The following is a 20,000-nucleotide window of genomic DNA, read 5'->3' as shown; positions in this document are numbered from 1 at the left end:
CATACGCCACACCACACAACAGCAGACCAACACACGCACCATACGCCACACCACACAACAGCAGACAACACACGCACCATGCGCCACACCACACAACAGCAGACAACACACGCACCATGCGCCACACCACACACAGCAGACAACACACGCACCATGCGCACACCACACAACAGCAGACACACACGCACCATACGCCACACCACACAACAGCAGACAACACACGCACCATGCGCCACACCACACAACAGCAGACAACACACGCACCATGCGCCACACCACACAACAGCAGACAACACACGCACCATGCTGCCACACACCACGCAACAGCAGACAACACACGCACCATGCGCCACACCACACAACAGCAGACAACACACGCACCATGCGCCACACCACACAACAGTAGACAACACACGCACCATGCGCCACACCACACAACAGTAGACAACACACGCACCATGCGCCACACCACACAACAGTAGACAACACACGCACCATGCGCCACACCACACAACAGTAGACAACACACGCACCACTGCGCCACACCACACAACAGTAGACAACACACGCACCATGCGCCACACCACACAACAGTAGACAACACACGCACCATGCGCCACACCACACAACAGTAGACAACACACGCACCATGCGCCACACCACACACAGTAGACAACACACGCACCATGCGCCACACCACACAACAGCAGACAACACACGCACCATGCGCCACACCACACAACAGCAGACAACACACGCACCATGCGCCACACCACACAACAGTAGACAACACACGCACCATGCGCCACACCACACAACAGTAGACAACACACGCACCATGCGCCACACCACACAACAGCAGACAACACACGCACCATGCGCCACACCACACAACAGCAGACAACACACGCACCATGCGCCACACCACACAACAGCAGACAACACACGCACCATGCGCCACACCACACAACAGTAGACAACACACGCACCATGCGCCACACCACACAACAGCAGACAACACACGCACCATGCGCCACACCACACAACAGCAGACAACACACGCACCATGCGCCACACCACACAACAGTAGACAACACACGCACCATGCGCCACACCACACAACAGCAGACAACACACGCACCATGCGCCACACCACACAACAGCAGACAACACACGCACCATGCGCCACACCACACAACAGACAACACACGCACCATGCGCCACACCACACAACAGTAGACAACACACGCACCATGCGCCACACCACACAACAGCAGACAACACACGCACCATGCGCCACACCACACAACAGTAGACAACACACGCACCATGCGCCACACCACACAACAGTAGACAACACACGCACCATGCGCCACACCACACAACAGCAGACAACACACGCACCATGCGCCACACCACACAACAGCAGACAACACACGCACCATGCGCCACACCACACAACAGTAGACAACACACGCACCATGCGCCACACCACACAACAGCAGACAACACACGCACCATGCGCCACACCACACAACAGCAGACAACACACGCACCATGCGCCACACCACACAACAGCAGACAACACACGCACCATGCGCCACACCACACAACAGCAGACAACACACGCACCATGCGCCACACCACACAACAGCAGACAACACACGCACCATGCGCCACACCACACAACAGCAGACAACACACGCACCATGCGCCACACCACACAACAGTAGACAACACACGCACCATGCGCCACACCACACAACAGTCAGACAACACACGCACCATGCGCCACACCACACAACAGTAGACAACACACGCACCATGCGCCACACCACACAACAGCAGACAACACACGCACCATGCGCCACACCACACAACAGTAGACAACACACGCACCATGCGCCACACCACACAACAGTAGACAACACACGCACCATGCGCCACACCACACAACAGTAGACAACACACGCACCATGCGCCACACCACACAACAAGTCAGACAACACACGCACCATGCGCCACACCACACAACAGTAGACAACACACGCACCATGCGCCACACCACACAACAGTAGACAACACACGCACCATGCGCCACACCACACAACAGCAGACAACACACGCACCATGCGCCACACCACACAACAGTAGACAACACACGCACCATGCGCCACACCACACAACAGTAGACAACACACGCACCATGCGCCACACCACACAACAGTAGACAACACACGCACCATGCGCCACACCACACAACAGCAGACAACACACGCACCATGCGCCACACCACACAACAGTAGACAACACACGCACCATGCGCCACACCACACAACAGCAGACAACACACGCACCATGCGCCACACCACACAACAGCAGACAACACACGCACCATGCGCCACACCACACAACAGTAGACAACACACGCACCATGCGCCACACCACACAACAGCAGACAACACACGCACCATGCGCCACACCACACAACAGCAGACAACACACGCACCATGCGCCACACCACACAACAGCAGACAACACACGCACCATGCGCCACACCACACAACAGCAGACAACACACGCACCATGCGCCACACCACACAACAGCAGACAACACACGCACCATGCGCCACACCACACAACAGCAGACAACACCACGCACCATGCGCCACACCATCACAACAGCAGACAACACACGCACCATGCGCCACACCACACAAAAGTAGACAACACACGCACCATGCGCCACACCACACAACAGTAGACAACACACGCACCATGCGCCACACCACACAACAGTAGACAACACACGCACCATGCGCCACACCACACAACAAGCAGACAACACACGCACCATGCGCCACACCACACAACAGTAGACAACACACGCACCATGCGCCACACCACACAACAGTAGACAACACACGCACCATGCGCCACACCACACAACAGTAGACAACACACGCACCATGCGCCACACCACACAACAAGCAGACAACACACGCACCATGCGCCACACCACACAACAGTAGACAACACACGCACCATGCGCCACACCACACAACAGTAGACAACACACGCACCATGCGCCACACCACACAACAAGCAGACAACATACGCACCATGCGCCACACCACACAACAGTAGACAACACACGCACCATGCGCCACACCACACAACAGTAGACAACACACGCACCATGCGCCACACCACACAACAGTAGACAACACACGCACCATGCGCCACACCACACAACAGCAGACAACACACGCACCATGCGCCACACCACACAACAGCAGACAACACACGCACCATGCGCCACACCACACAACAGCAGACAACACACGCACCATGCGCCACACCACACAACAGCAGACAACACACGCACCATGCGCCACACCACACAACAGTAGACAACACACGCACCATGCGCCACACCACACAACAGCAGACAACACACGCACCATGCGTCACACCACACAACAGCAGACAACACACGCACCATGCGCCACACACACAACAGCAGACAACACACGCACCATGCGCCACACCACACAACAGCAGACAACACACGCACCATGCGCCACACCACACAACAGCAGACAACACACGCACCATGCGCCACACCACACAACAGCAGACAACACACGCACCATGCGCCACACCACACAACAGCAGACAACACACGCACCATGCGCCACACCACACAACAGCAGACAACACACGCACCATGCGCCACACCACACAACAGCAGACAACACACGCACCATGCGCCACACCACACAACAGTAGACAACACACGCACCATGCGCCACACCACACAACAGCAGACAACACACGCACCATGCGCCACACCACACAACAGCAGACAACACACGCACCATGCGCCACACCACACAACAGCAGACAACACACGCACCATGCGCCACACCACACAACAGCAGACAACACACGCACCATGCGCCACACCACACAACAGCAGACAACACACGCACCATGCGCCGCACCTCACAACAGCAGACAACACACGCACCATGCGCCACACCACACAACAGCAGACAACACACGCACCATGCGCCACACCACACAACAGCAGACAACACACGCACCATGCGCCACACCTCACAACAGTAGACAACACACGCACCATGCGCCACACCTCACAACAGTAGACAACACACGCACCATGCGCCACACCTCACAACAGTAGACAACACACGCACCATGCGCCACACCTCACAACAGCAGACAACACACGCACCATGCGCCACACCACACAACAGCAGACAACACACGCACCATGCGCCACACCACACAACAGCAGACAACACACGCACCATGCGCCACACAACAGCAGACAACACACGCACCATGCGCCACACCACACAACAGCAGACAACACACCACAGAACCGAGAACACAATAACAAACATGTTAATATAACACTGTAAATACAACACAGTAAGTAAATGCAGGAAAATAACAAAGGAATACAACAAAGCAATACACAACACAGTACATAAAATAAAGGAAACAGAACACATTAGCATTACATAGTAAAATAACATAGTAAAAAATAAAGGAATAGGTATAGTACAAACCAACATTGAAACATAACACAGTAAAATGACACAGAGAACAGAACAAAGTGTAAAAAAAGCATAAACACACAAACAAACAACACATGCCACCCATACGGGGCGTGCCAACAGGAACCATAATGAAAGGCACATAACACAAGGCAGCAAGACAAAATGACAGTGAACACAAGCAAACAAAAAACACACATCAATGGAACACATACGAGACAAACACAGCCACCCAGCACACAAACCCGACCCCCACAGACAGAGGACGGCCAGCCACCAAGCAGAAAAAACACCCACACACCGAACACATCAGGAGAGAGACAGACATGCCACGCAACACCACAACACACCATACCCACCCACACACAAACAAAAACCCTGCCACACAAGGCAACCAAGCAAACCCCAGCACACACAAAACCCCAAAGACAAACAAACACAGACCCCCAAACCCCAGCTTTGGCTCTTTGGTCCCCGCGTGTGTGTGTGTGTGTGACCAGCGCCCCGCCCCCCCACCCCCAGTCTGTACAGGATATAGACGGGATAGTGATGACTTGTTTCAGGCGTAGGTTGACAGGTGTAGGATTTGACGGTTGTGGTTGTCACAGTGTTGTGGAGGGAGGGGGGGGGGAGAAGGGGGTGATTGGCAGTGTTGTGGGGGGGGGAGGGGTGGTTAACGAGGGAGGAGGTGGTTATTTGCTCTGTGTTGTGTTGTGGGGGGGGAGGGAGAGGGGTGAGGGGAGAGCAGGTGAGAGAGGAGAGAGTGTGAGGGTAAACTAGGGAAGCGGCACACAACGGTACCTCCCCCCACCACAATATTTGGGTCGTCTGGCTCTCCCACGCTCTCACACACCCACGCTCGCACACTCTCTCTCTCCCATGCTCTCACACACTCACTCTCTCACACACCCACGCTCGCACACTCTCTCACGCTCTCACACACCCACGCTCGCACACTCTCTCACGCTCTCACACACCCACGCTCGCACGCTCTCTCTCTCTCCCATGCTCTCACACACTCACTCTCTCACACACCCACGCTCGCACACTCTCTCTCCCACGCTCTCACACACCCACGCTCTCACACTTTCTCCCACGCTCTCACACACCCACGCTCTCACACTCTCTCTCCCACGCTCTCACACACCCACGCTCTCACACTCTCTCTCCCACGCTCTCACACACCCACGCTCTCACACTCTCTCCCACGCTCTCACACTCTCTCCCACGTTCTCACACTCCCACGCTCTCACACTCTCTCTCCCACGCTCTCACACTCTCTCCCTCCCACGCTCTCACACTCTCTCTCTCCCACGCTCTCACACACCCACGCTCTCACACTCTCCCTCCCACGTTCTCACACGCCCACGCTCTCACACACCCACGATCTCACACTCCCACGCTCTCACACTCTCTCTCCCACGCTCTCACACACCCACCCTCTCGTACTCTCTCTCCTACGCTCTTGCACTCTCTCCCACGCTCTCGCACTCTCTCCCATGCTCTCACACTCTCTCCCACGCTCACGCACTCTCTCCCACGCTCTCGCACTCTCTCCCATGCTCTCACACTCTCTCCCACGCTCACGCACTCTTTCCCACGCTCTCGCACTCTCTCCCACGCTCGCACACGTGTAACAGGGACGGGGTAATGACTCTACTTCGTCCAGTACTCTGCCCTTAGTTAATTAAATTTAGAGACCCCAGAGCTCTACTCTCAGCCTTCAGTTCACTCCTCGTGAGTCTTAGAGTTGATGGCCTTAGATACTACCAAACACGAGAGCTGTACCGGGCCCTAGCAAACGCCAGGATCTCCGCTGCCACCACCAAACCTTCACCATCTTGAAGATTAATTAATTGGGGTTTGGACCAATCAATTAACCATGGGTTCCTTGGGGTTAATCCCCAATTATTTATAAAGGGAGGTATTAGTTTACGTTAAGTGTGGAATTCACTCGAAAACAAGGGGATATATCAGATATTAAAATGGACTAGGCTTGCTTGCAATATGTTTACCGACTCAGTCCAATCAACCAGACTCGTAGAGACGGCGGCAAAGACAATCATATATGTTTATGGGAGAACTCAAAACACCATAAATACTAAGCAAAATTTATTAATCAAGAATATCAAAAAAATGGAAATAAAAAGACACACTCCCTAGCTTTAACACTCCCTAACTGAATTATATTCCTACGGAGGCAAAAATGATTATCAACTGTACCAACTCTGCAGCACTTTACCGTAATGTTCTAAGTCCAGCGGGTGTTGGTCTGGTCTTTGGGGAGGTGATGTCCTTCTCCCAGTTGCTGCTCAACCCACACTGCCCTAGCCTGCTGTGTCCTCAGACTGAAGCTAGCTAGTATTACTCCGCCAGCTCTGGCTACTAAAATTACCAAGCAAGCTTCAATTGAACAAGCTAGTCTTATTTACTTTCCAACCCAGATGGTTGCATTCCTATTGAAACTGATGGTAATTCTGTAGGTATCTTGGAGCAGGCTATTTTCAATTACAATATTGAATAGTGACCTGTATTTATAATATATGAATTAACAATATGGGAGGCTGTAGTCACGCCAGCCGCGGGAACAGAGGTCAGGACCCCTCCGTAGGGTGCAGTCACACCTCCACAGATCTCCAGTATCATCTGATACTGGTAATGGCTCAAAAGGGCCACCACTTACGGGCTATTCATGTCCGTGCCACCTTTTGGGTGGCTTAATCTTCATCAATCATCAATCAGCCGCGAGAACTTGACCCAGGGTGGTCAGAGGCTATGCCTGGCGAGCTAGTTCCCCTCTCTAACTAACTGACGTCGCTGTCTCTTTGATAGCAACCGAGCCTTGATCTTTACTCTACATTCATGTTAACCTAACCTAAGACTTTAAACTAGATTAGTTATTACTGCAATTACTGTATTTATTGAATAATTCATTACTTGTTGAATTAATACAAGGAAGACAGCCATCTTGTTTGTCTAAATTTGCTAATCCCTTAATCTCTGGGGAGATGACCTTTTCCCGACTAGTCGGGTAACACTCCTCTCTCACTGCAACTTGTGTGAAGCCACCTACTGGTACACGTTAACCCTTCTCAACTGAGATCTATCATTTCTAAAACCAAGCTTAGAGCATTACACACTCTCTCCCACGCTCTTGCACTCTCTCTCACGCTCTCACACACTCTCCCATGCTTCGCATTCTCCCACGCTCTCGCGGTCTCTCCCACGCTCTCGCACTCTCTCTCCCACGCTCTCACACTCTCTCTCCCACTCTTTCACACTCACATTCTGCCACGCTCTCACACTCCCACAAAAGGACTTTTATAACTAGGAAAGTTTATATTAAAATCAGAGTGCAGTAACCCCATTAGTCACAACAAGAGCCTAACAAGCACGCAGATATTGCCATTACCACAAACTACTCTTAACAACCTATACAGATAATTACCTTAAGGATGGAGTAAACAGGTGTACAGCAGTTTGAATCAAAGTTGACATTTGTGGCATGAAGTGAGTGCCACTAAGCTTACATTATGTAGGCTGATATATTTGTAAACCCATCATGAGGTTTACCATTAGTGCGGCAAGAGAGTTTATACCGTTAAATTTAGTCTACTCAGAAGTGTACATCAGTAGATATGTTTACACGGTGGGGAGGAGACCCTCCATCCAAGAGGCTCACTAAGACTGTCCCAGGCCATCAGTCACAGTGAGAGGTTGTGTTAGCTGGAGTTCCCATTGTAGTAATATTATCATATCAATAATGGAAGGAGTAGTGAGGGAACTGACGAATCTAGTTGGAGCTCTGAGGACAGAGTTGGATTCCCTACGGGAGGAGGTACGACAGCTGAAGCAACATCAGGAAGAAATAAAGGAGGAGACCAGTATTAAAAAGACCTCGTCTTGGCAAGTCATAAAGAACAGGGGTCTTAAGAAGACTTTGACGAAGCCGTCTACAGATATCCTAAGGACTTTTTAACTCAATTTGCCGTGTTGGAGGATGAGTGCTGTGGTTAGCCTGCAGTACGTTCGAAAGGGAAAGGAACGAAGAGCAACGAAGCACAGGTCCCTCTAAGTGCTCAGAAAGTAAAGGAAGTACCTAAGCGAATTTTGGTTGTGGGAGATTCCCAGGTGAGGTATTTGCCAGAGATAGTGGGAACAGGTTAAGGGTTTGCTGTCCGGGAACTGGAATTGGCGATATTATTAATAACATGAATGATATGATGGCTGGAAATGGGAACAAACCCATTATTTGTATTAGTTCAGGTGGAAATGATGTTGGACGAGTTAGGAGGGAGGCACTGATACATAGGTTTAAGACAGCCATAGAATTAGTTAGGAGCAAGGGAGGAATCCCGATCATATGTGGCATTCCTCCAAGAGAGGGGGTTGGAAATAAATGGTTGTTGAGGACACTTGGTGTCAATTGCCGGCTGGAAAAATATTGCAAATCATATGTAATATCTTTCATAGATAACTGGGATCACTTCTATGGAAGAAATGAAATGTATGCTCGGGACAACCCGTTCTCGCAAATTTAATAAGTCAATATTGACTTATTAAATATGTGCATAGGTGACATACTTAACATAATAGATACCCTTAAAAAGATCCATAGAAAACACCGACCTTACCTAACCTTGTTAGTATCTTAAGATAAGCATCTTATAGCTTCGTAATTACAATTATTACCTAACCTATAATAGGTATAGGTTAAGTAATAATTGTAATTACGAAGCAATAAGATGCTTATCTTAAGATACTAACAAGGTTAGGTAAGGTCGGTGTTTTCTATGAATCTTTTTTAGGGTATCTATTATGTTTAGTATATCACCTATGCACGTAGTTAATAAGTCAATATTGACTTTACGAATTTGCGAGAACGGGTTGGCTCGGGATGGGGTGCATCTATCGAGGGCTGGGGTTATTGTTGTTGCCAACTCGTTGGAACCAGTGGGGTTGGAGGCGTTTATTTGGGTTTAAACTGTTAGTAGATAGTGGTATGGGAACTGATATGGAGAAAGGAGGTAATAAAAGTATGTGTTTGTTGGGCAAACAAATTGGCAAAATGATCAGGGAAAGAGAAGGGCCTCAAAATAACAATACACTAGGGTATATTACACTAACAGTAGAAGTCTAAGAAACAAAATAAACTATTTAAATGCTCTTGTTTGCACAGAAAAAATAGATATTATTGTACTTATCGAAACGTGGATGAATGTAGAAAATAGAGAACTATTAGCTGAATATCAAATAAATGGATTTAAACTATTTCATACAGATAGATATATTAGATGAGGAGGGGGAGTAGCCATATATGTTAGGGAAAATTTGAAATGTAGTCTCAAAGAGGGAATTAAAACTGAGCTACACACAGAAACTATTTGGATAGAATAGGAGTTATATACAGGCCACTAAACTTAGACAGGATGGAAGCAAAGCATCTATGGGATGAAATATGTAGAGCATCTAGGTCTAGCAGTATTTGTGTCATGGGTGACTAATTTTAGTGGAATAAATTGGTTTAACAGAACAGGGAATAATGAAGCAAAAGGTTTTATAGAATTAATTGACGATTGCTTTCTTACGCAACACATTAAGGAACCAACGCGGGAAAATAATATTTTAGATTTAGTGTTAACTAACAGGGAAACAAAAATTAATGACATCGAAATAGGGAATGAGCTAGGGAACAGTGATCACAAAGAAAATAGATTTATCATAGAATGGAATAGATCTGTAGGAGAAAATTCTGTTAAAATGCCAGATTTTCGTAAAGCTGATTTTAATAGCCAATGAATTTTTTGGAATCAAATAGATTGGAAAGTCTTGGGTATGGGGTGTGGGCCGGTCTTAGAGCGAGACATGAAACCAGCGATAGGTGACCTAAAAAGGGATTTCGATGTGGAATCAATATATAACTTATTTAAGAATATTCTAAACAAAGCACAGGAACGTAGTATACCATACAAATTGAATAGATCGAATACTAATGACCCAAAATGGATAACAAGGGATCTGAAGAATCTTATAGGTAGAAAGAGAGCTTGGTACAAAAGGATTAGGAATGGGGAAGTCACTTTAGAACAGGAATTCGTTCAATTGGTTAGAAATGTTAAAAAAAGAGATAAGGAGGGCAAAAAGACACTATGAAGTTCGCATAGCAGGGCAAGCAAAGCCAAATCCTTAAGTTTTTTCAGTTGTATCGAACAAAGACTAGGGAAAGGATAGGTCCATTAAAGACTGAGGCAGGTCAGATAACGGATAATGACGAGGAGATGAGTAGTATTTTTAATAAATATTTTATCTCTGTATTTACTAAAGAGGAACTTAACAATATGCCTTCAGGCGAACAAGTCTATGTGGATGGGGACGAGGACAAGTTGACTAGTTTAGCAGTTAACAGGGAGGATGTTATTAAACAAATAGTAAAACTCAAACCAAACAAATCCCCAGGGCCGGATGAAGTGTTTGCCAGGGTGCTTAAAGAATGCAAAAAGGAGCTTTGTGACCCACTGTCAACCAAATTTAATAAATCAATAGAGTCAGCCAGAGTGCCAAAGTCATGGAAGGTTGCTTATGTGGTACCAATTTTTAAGAAAGGAGATAGATCACTTGCGTCAAACTATCGGCCAATTAGCCTAACGTCTATTGTTGGAAATTTACTTGAATCGATAATTGCAAATACAATTCGTCTTCATCTTGAAATACATAAATTAATATTTATTGCAACATGATTTTACAAATGGCCGTTCATGTTTAAAAAATTTCCTCTCTTTATATTCCAGCATAGTTGAGGCAGTTGATAGTGGGAAGGATTGTAATGGTGTGTACCTTGACTTTAGCAAAGATTTTGATTCAGTGTCACATGAAAGACATTAAAAAGATAGAGGCTCATGGTATTGGGTGTGCTATATTAAGTTGGATTAGGGCATGGCTATGCCAAAGGAAACAGAGAGTTAGTGTAAATGGGGTTAAGTCAGAGTGGGAAAATGTTGTTAGTGGAGTACCTCAGGGCTCTGTCCTGGGACCTCTGTTGTTTATAATATATATAAACGATTTAGATTCAGGTTTGAGTAGCAACATTTGTAAATTTGCCGATGATACAAAAATCGGTAGGGAAATGAACACAGAAAAAGTCTCACTATCACTTCAAGTCGATCTAAATAGGATTTTGAAACGGTCAGAAGATTGGCAGATGCAGTTTAATGCTGATAAATGTAAAGTTTTGAGGCTAGGTAATGATGATAGAGTTACAAGATACGAGCTAGATGGTGTTGAAATTGTGAAGTCGGATTGCGAAAGGGATCTGGGAGTTATGATTAGTAAGAATTTAAAACCAAAAGGACCAATGCATGAATGTTCGTAGTAAGGCAAATAGGACACTGGGATTTATTAATCGAAGGGTTAGTAACAAGACACCTGGTGTTGTTCTTCAGTTATATCTTGCTCTGGTTAAGCCCCATTTAGATTATGCAGTTCAGTTTTGGTCGTTGTAGTATAGAATGGATATAAATTCACTTGAACGTGTCCAGCGTAGGATGAGTTAATCCCACAAATTAGAAACTTGTCATATGAAGAAAGATTAACAAAGTTTATATTGCATTCACTGGAAAGGCGAAGAGTTAGGGGTGACATGATTGTGGTTTACAAGTGGATGAATAGTCATAACAAAGGGGGATTTTAATAGGGTATTAAAAGTATCAACACAGGACAGAACACGAAACAATGGGTATAAATTGGATAAATTTAGATTTAGGAAAGATTGTGGTAAATACTGGTTCAGTATCAGGGTTGTTCATTTGTGGAACCAATTACCGCGTAACGTGGTGGAGGTAGGGTTCTTAGATTGTTTCAAGTGTGGGTTGGACAAGTATATGAGTGGGATTGGGTGGTTATAAATACGAGCTGCCTCGTATGGGCCAATAGGCCTTCTGTAGTTACCTTTGTTCTTATGTTCTTACATGTGTAGGGAGTCTGGAGCCCACCCCCAAGCAGCAAGAACACACACACACACACACACACACACACACACACACACACACACACACACACACACACACACACACACAAACACACATATATTGCCAGGGTCCACATACATTTCTCCGTAACCAAATTCATGATATTATTTCTCAAATCTGTGCATAAGGCGAGCAGAGGCCACTAGGACTAGTGGAGACTCAACTAGCTGTGTGGAAGTGGGACGCTATTTCAGTATTGCCTCCCGTTGGGCTCCAATTGCTTCCTATTCACATTTTCCTTCCCGTTGGTCTGGCTCTGACCTCGGCTAATGACGCAACGAGCAATAACTGCGGTAATGAGGATGGGCGAGCGCTTCAAAAGCCGCCATCATCATGTCTGAGGATGATGGCTGCTGTGGGCGAAGCCGCTCTAATAGATATAATAAGCCAGGTAAGTCACTCAATTGGATCAGCCAGTTTCCTCCTGCTGGGGACCTATATTATCGTATCACATCTACACGTGTAAGCAATTCATATATATATGTATATATATGTGTATATATATATATATATATATATATATATATATATATATATATATATATATATATATATATATATATATATATATATATATATACTCCAAAATTCATTCTTTATTTCTGGTCTGACGACTGGATGCGTTTCGTAATGCTTATTACATTTTCAAAGACATAGTTTACACATAAATATATATATATATATATATTTATGCTAGAACGCACTTCTCAGCCTACTATGCAAGGCCCGATTTGCCTAATAAGCCAAGTTTTCATGAATTAATTGTTTTTCGACTACCTAACCTAACCTAACTTAGCTTTTTCGGCTACCTAACCTAACCTAACCCATAAAGATAGGTTAGGTTAGGTTAGGTAGGGTTGGTTAAGTTCGGTCATATATCTACGTTAATTTTAACTCCAATAAAAAAAAATTGACCTCATACATAATGAAATGGGTAGCTTTATCATTTCATAAGAAAAAAAATTGAGAAAATATATTAATTCAGGAAAACTTGGCTTATTAGGCAAATCGGGCCCTGAATTGTAGGCTGAGAAGTGCGTTCTGGCTACTAGGTACGACATATATATATATATATATATATATATATATATATATATATATATTGTTACATATATATATATATATATATATATATATATATATATTGTTACGGCCCTCTCGGGTCGCAACTGGGTTCTTACTCTGATGTTGTTAGAGGAAGGGTATCCGGCCCCAAGCCAGTAGTGGCTTTCAAGGGATGTGATCCACAATGCAAGTAAAGTAAAAGGGAAGGGAAATAAAGTCAAAACTTAATATAATATAATAACCGCCACCAATAAATAATATATAAAAGGTTACACAGGGGGAGGGGTATTAACACTATTATTAACAAAGTAGTCTTCTTCTGAAGACCCTGGATCTTCTCGGTGCCAAGTTCTCGGTGCTCTCGTGGCCTCACGACGAATCCTTCCAAAAGCTGAGTCTACCCCAGCCACAGGCCAGCTAAAACACAGTTCCACTGGGGGCACCGCCGTGGAGGCCGTCAACCACAAGTCCAACAGACTGCTGGCAGGTTCCGGATCAGCAACGCTGGTCAGGCCACTCCATGAGCGATACTAGGGTAGCGCCCTAGTCAGGAGCCTCGTGTGATACCACAGATCACTCTCCTGTCCACAATACCCCAGTGGTTAAGCGTCTCCACCAGTCAGTCCCGGGTACGACAATCCTCCAGCTGCCACTTCACTGACAGGGTAACACCACAGTGTTCATCCGGGAAGTGACTCACAGCTGCTGCAGCAAAGCACTCAGTGTCGAGACGGCTGCCTTGGGTAGACTGACTCAACTTCCCTTACAGCAGTCCCAGGTCGACTCTGTAAGCAGACACGTCATCAGTAACAGGTACACACAAAAGCACCTCACTTACAGGCTCAGACACAAATGCCAACCTATCCACTCCATAGATGGCGTCCCTTGTCTGAGCACCACCTCACCAAAGGTCAGCAGCGGCTGTGTTGTGAGCTGAACAGGACTGGAAACTGGCCCTCGTGGCCAGTACACCTCGTCCTCACCAGGTGTCGTCGTCCATTTGTATCGGGTTTCGGGAGCTGACCCACAGATGGCGCGGTCGTCACTGCTCCGTGCTCGGACGCTGGATTCGGGTCCGTAACATATATGTATATATATATATATATATATATATATATATATATATATATATATATATATATATATATATATATATATATATATATATATATTACTAAATATGACCGAAAAAGTAAGATTAATAATTCTAACACGAATTTTCTCAATATTTCTTATGTTTCTTTTCACTGTCGATGGTAATTGAAAAATAAATTCTCCAAAATTCATTTTTATTTCTAGTCTGACGCGACACTTGAACGCGTTTCGTAATAACTTATTACATTTTCAAAGACTTTAGTTTACACACACACAACTATAACCTGCAAACACTAAACAGAGTCTTACTATGCTATAATTTAAACGGCTTTCATTTTATATACCTGCATTTGGGTGAGGTGATATATTACAACAGTTTTGGATGAGGTGAAAACACCAATGTGGGGACCCATAGCTTCGGAGAAGAAAATATAAAGTATTCAGAGATCTTGTGGTTTCTCACTGAACACTAATATTATCTTCTCCTACCTCCCCCATTCTTTTGTATGTACACATATATATTTATTTTATTTGAACTTTGTTACAAAAAAGGAGTTACATATAGGGTACAAAGATGATTATCATAAGTTGTCGAGTTACTCCAGCTCCTCAGATGGCGGGCAGGAACCCTGAATGCAGTGTGCATTTCCCCTCTGTATCGCCACGCCAAGGCACTGGAAAAGAAAGCTGGCAGCTCTAGGGTCCCTTATTGTTTCAACGAGCTTAGTGCCCAGTTCCTTAAAAAAACTGGTAGCACTTTTACCCCAGGCGCCGAGTGTCTCAAAAGCAATGGGGACAAAATTGTAGTGGTGATCCAGTTCTATGTACTTACGGGATTTGGCTGCTTCCCTGTGGGTGGCAGCGCCACCTGGTTGTACAACACTGAGGTCAATGTAGGTGTTAGCCAGGGTTGATACGCAAGTGTACTCTTATACCAACTGCTTGCCGTTTCCAGGGGTTCACTCTGATACCATCCGGGCGACCAATAAGAGCATCAGAGTTACAGGGTGTTAGGTAACGGGGCTCTCTTTCAGCTGGGCATCCAGCTGTGGTGAGGCTCCTCTTGATGATGTCGTTAACTTCACTGTGTCTCGAGTGCCATCCCCCTGTGGTTTGGCAGAGTAGCCAAAGTAGCATGGTGGCCGTACCTGTCAGCAACCACCTCGTTGCAAATATATCTATATCTGGTGTGGATTGGGGCAGCAAGGCAGAGGGCCACAGCAATTCGGAGGGCGTGTGGTGTGAGACGCGTGCCCGTTGCCGACATTAGGGTTGTTAACAGAAAATCCCCTGCATGTGGGGCTGCTACTGCTGTGAAGCGAGCAATGTGTTGTGTTGTTGCAGCAACCAGGCACACTGCAGCAACTTGGTCTACAATGGGGCCATCCCAGCTGGATTGCTTGTGGGCTTTTGGGGATGGTGGTTGAGGTGATGGGTCTGCACGAGAGGCCCACTCGGTGGCACAGCGTGTAAAATTGGGATCGTGTACACCTGCCAGCTGATGTAAGTGGGCAGGTAGAATTTCCTTCACAAGGTCGTCGGATGCCGATGAGGAGGACAGGAAGGCTGGAACAGCGATTTGTGTTGCTGTTTGAACTCCGAGGCCCCCAAGTCTTACGGGAAGAGAGGCTTGTTTCCACTGTAGGTCATCAAGAGAGAGGTTGAGGGCTTTTTCTAGCATTGATTTCAGTAACCGGTCATACTCACCTAGTTTTTGGCTACTGTAAGATCATGAACACCTCAGAAAGTAGGTTAACCTGGGGAGGGACAGACATCTGGTGATGAGGTAGAGTGCATCATGAGTATCAATATCCTCAATCCTCCCATCCATCCTCTTAAGGTCGGCGATTTTCTTATCAAGGACCTCATCGATGGCTTTCAACCCCAGGGGAGCTCCTAGGAGTGTGTTGTCTTCAGGTTTAGTTTTATGGATATTTGGCAGAAGACCCTCTATTCTCTCTGCGATGCCCTGGTTGGAACGTATTATTTCACATTTAGAAGGGTTCAGGGTGAGGCCTAAAACTGCACCTTGCTCCTGGATTTTTCTGATGTCCTCCAGGAGGGAGTCTTGGGAGCCAGCTAGGGTACCATCATCCAAGAACCAGATGTTAAGCTCGCTGGACAGGACCTCTGTGACTTGTTTGATGACTAAGCAGAAAAGGAGAGGAGCAAGAGGGTCACCTTGTTGGACGCCTTCTCGCAAGTCAGTTTCATGTTCGCCAAAAAGTATCTTTAGATCCATACTGTAGCATGAATGTACAAAAGGGTAGAGGGAAGGGAAATGACTATGAACTGCACGGAGTACAGTATCCCTCCGCACCAAATTGAAGGCATTTTTGAAATATAGCTTGATAAGGGCCTTTTCGTCTGTGATGTTGGCGATGAAGGCTCGAGCTGCATGGGCTGCCGCCTCACACCCTTGTGGAATGCCGAACCCGAGCTGTTTTGGCTTCAGCATGTTGTCTGCTGCATCACTGACTGTTCTTGCAGCTGCCTTTGTGACGAGACGCCGGAGAGAATTGCCCACAGCTATTGGCCTGATCCCTCCATCCTTTTTCTTTAGAGCACAGAGAGATGGTCCAAAAAAGAAATGTCTTATTATCTCTGGTATGTCTTATTTATCTCTAGACATGTGTTGGTGAATCTGGTTAATTCCACTAAGAGGTTCTATGCAATGTCACACAGCAGGGTTGAACATTTGCTTGATGTGGTTGGGTTTTAGTCCTGTGAGCCCACCTGCTGATGCTGTTGGGAAGGAGAAGGCTGCATTATGGGCCACAGATTCAGCCACCCAGAGAGGTTCTGCTCCGGTAGCCCCCACTTGTACAATGTCGTCCTCACACGGAGCCCTGGGTGGGTGTTTCTCCCTTAGGGCTTGAGCTGTTGCGGCATATCTGTCAGCAATTGAGTCCTCACTGGTGATGCCTCTTATTGCGCCAATAGTGTTTCCTTCTTTTATTTTCTTGGTGACTGATGTTCTGATTTTTGATGTCTCGGATATGGCACTGTTGCTCTACCTGCCGTGGGTGTTTCTCGCGCGAGTGGGAAGGCGCACCTGGTTGTCCTCCCTGGGAAAATCATTTATGACTTTGATGGCTGAGACAGCTAAGGTTTTGTCTCTCCTTGCAGGGGTGGCTAGACATATGTTGCCAAACAGTAGGAGGTTGTGCCATGCTTGGGTCGATCGAGGAGAGTCGTTGACCTTTCTCAGGAGGACAGATAATTTGGCTGTTGCATGGGGGCGGGCTGCTTTAGGGATGTGTTGCAAGGGTACTGGCCGATGTTGCTTTGATAGCTGCTAATAAATTTCTCTTTGGGAATGAAGGTCTGGGAGGTGTTTTGCCTGACGGACGGTGTGGGCTGTTAACTGGTGTTCTCCCTGGGAGGGCGCCCAGAACCCACACACCTGGCTCCGTTGTGGTAATGATTGCGCACATTACCGTCCCTCGACCGGATATAGCATACCTTGTCACACGTCTGACATCTGCCTTGTCTACCCCTGCTTGATGGCTCATCTTGGCTTGGAGAAGCCTGGCTGTCTGTTGAGAGCTGCGACATGGGCGGGCGCTGGGCGGGAGGGTGGACGGCGGGTGGAGACTGGAGCGTGGGCGGTGGTATATATATATAAATATATATATATATATATATATATATATATATATATATATATATATATATATATATATATATATATATATATATATATATATATATATATATATATATATGTTGTACCTAGTAGCCATAATGTCGTATTCGGTCTACTATGCAAGACCCGACTTGCCTAATAGGCCAAGTTTTCCTGAATTTATATATTTTTCTAATGTTTTTTCTTATGAAATGATAAATCTGTCCATTTCATTATGTATAAGTTAATTTTTATTAAATTTGAGTTAAAACTAATATAGATATATGACCGAACCTAACCAACCTTACCTAACCTAACCTAACATATCTTAACCAAACCTAAACTAACAAAACCAAGTCAATAAATTATGTTCCTAATATAATATAATAATAATAATTCCAATGAGCTAATTGGAAACAATTTATTGAAAATAAAGAAAATTACTCGGCCTATTAGGCAAATCGGGCCTTGCATAGTAGGCCGAGAAGTGCGTTCTGGCTACTAGGTACGACATATATATATATATATATATATATATATATATATATATATATATATAATAGTCAGTCTGGTGTTGACAAAGGCTTTAACAAGCCGAAACGTTCACCTCATTTCATATTTCTCTGTGGATTTTCCGCATAAAATGATCAGTGTTTTGTGATCGTCAATTGCATATATATATATATATATATATATATATATATATATATATATATATATATATATATATATATATATATATATACATATATATATATATATATATATATATATATATATATATATATATATATATATATATATATATATAATATTTTACTTAAATACATATAGATAATCTTTTTATATCACAAGTGCTTCAATAAGAGGCTCACAACAGTCACTATACAAGGCACTATACATCTACGGTGAGTCACACAGTTACTAGTCTTGCTCCACACCCACCCAGTTGGGTATAAGCATGAGACCAACACGTCGCATCCCATACAAAGTTTGCCAACGTGTTTTAAAACCCAACCCAACCCAACTGAAGCTGATTGATACCTTACGTACCTTACGATAAGGTACTTATCGTAAGGTATCTTGCGTACCTTACGTAAGATACCGTAAGGTACGTAGAGTTTAGGCAATCAGAGAAAAGAGGTTTGTGGAGCGGTGATGTGCACAGGTCGTCCCCTACCCCGCCAGGAGGTCGTACTTGGTGTCCTCATTAACTGGGTTTATCATTTTTATTTTGCGGGTCGTTTTCCGGGGTAAATTAGGATTAAGGACCTGCCCGAGGCGCTATGTGTGCTAGTGGCTTTACAAGAATGAAAGAACTCTTAATGGGGAAATAAAAAAATATAGTGCATATATATAAATATATAAATAAAACAAAATAATTTATCAGTTTCATAACAGTGGACACTAAAATAAATATAATAAGACTAATTAATTTCTTAAACCAAATAATATGTAACAAACCTGGTTCAAAAGAAATGATTAAAATAGTAATGATGAAATAACAAGATTTTCATATTTTAAATTGTTTAAATTAAAATTTTAGTTAATTATAAACATAGAAGTCATACAGAATTGTTACTTTTTTAAAGTGTCCTT

Source organism: Procambarus clarkii, chromosome 63 (genome assembly GCF_040958095.1).
Source record: "Procambarus clarkii isolate CNS0578487 chromosome 63, FALCON_Pclarkii_2.0, whole genome shotgun sequence".
Taxonomy (NCBI): Eukaryota; Metazoa; Arthropoda; class Malacostraca; order Decapoda; family Cambaridae; genus Procambarus; species Procambarus clarkii.
Note: the sequence above shows the minus strand (reverse complement) of the source record.